This window comes from Sinocyclocheilus anshuiensis, unplaced genomic scaffold (genome assembly GCF_001515605.1).
Source record: "Sinocyclocheilus anshuiensis isolate Anshui unplaced genomic scaffold, SAMN03320099.WGS_v1.1 scaffold683, whole genome shotgun sequence".
Classification (NCBI taxonomy): Eukaryota; Metazoa; Chordata; class Actinopteri; order Cypriniformes; family Cyprinidae; genus Sinocyclocheilus; species Sinocyclocheilus anshuiensis.
The window spans coordinates 24,981-25,738 of NW_015548218.1; the positions used below are offsets into that span (position 1 = coordinate 24,981).

General features: G+C 38.7%; 1 protein-coding gene across 1 annotated transcript in view; it reads left to right on the plus strand.

Moving 5' to 3' along the window:
- The window catches only part of cox15 (cytochrome c oxidase assembly homolog 15 (yeast)), a 14,940-nt gene that overhangs the window by 2,506 nt on the left and 11,676 nt on the right, over positions 1-758 (plus strand). The window lies entirely within an intron of this gene.

Genomic DNA, 758 nt, shown 5'->3' on the forward strand with positions numbered 1-758 from the left:
CACCCTAACTTATATTATGCATTTTAAATTCGAATATAATTCGAATATTGGTAATATTTAAGTACAAAATTCGAAATTAGTTTTTCAGCCATTTTGACAGCCCTAGTAGACCAGTGGTTGGTGCAGACTTTTGGTAGCTACCTGATGCAACCAGATCAGAAAACCCCTCAGTTACCGTTGGGTAAGCCGCCTCGGTTCCGCCGCGTCCCGTGTGAGAGCCTTCGCGCGGTAGGGTCGACGCGCGGCTGCAGCCTTTTCTCATGGTGGGGGTGTTTTGTGCAGTTGGGCCGGTGCTCGCGTCACGGCGATTCCACGCGGAACATAAATACAAACTGAAAAACCTGTGAAATCCAAGTGGAAGGGTTCTGAGAATGTTTAACATCTGTATTTATTTTATTGTTTTAAATTTGTTTTGTTTTCTTTAGAAATCCTGCAAGCATTTTATTTTCATTAGGGATGCACCGAAAGCCAAAGCCGAACAAAATGAATACCAGTACCGAACACGTTTTTTCGCATTTTGGCAGTTTTTTCACCATTGCATAAATTAAATAGCCAAAATGGGCTTTAAACATATTTACTTAACACTGAACATTTTTTAACATTCTAGCAGACATTATACCAATAAAACACAATTTAACTTAAAATTAATAAGTTAGTAAAATAATATTCTTTGGCCATTTTTGAGACCCCCTTTTTGAATCAGGCATTTCTTTTTTTACTGTACAAATAAATGCAGCCTTGCTGAGCAGAAGAGACTT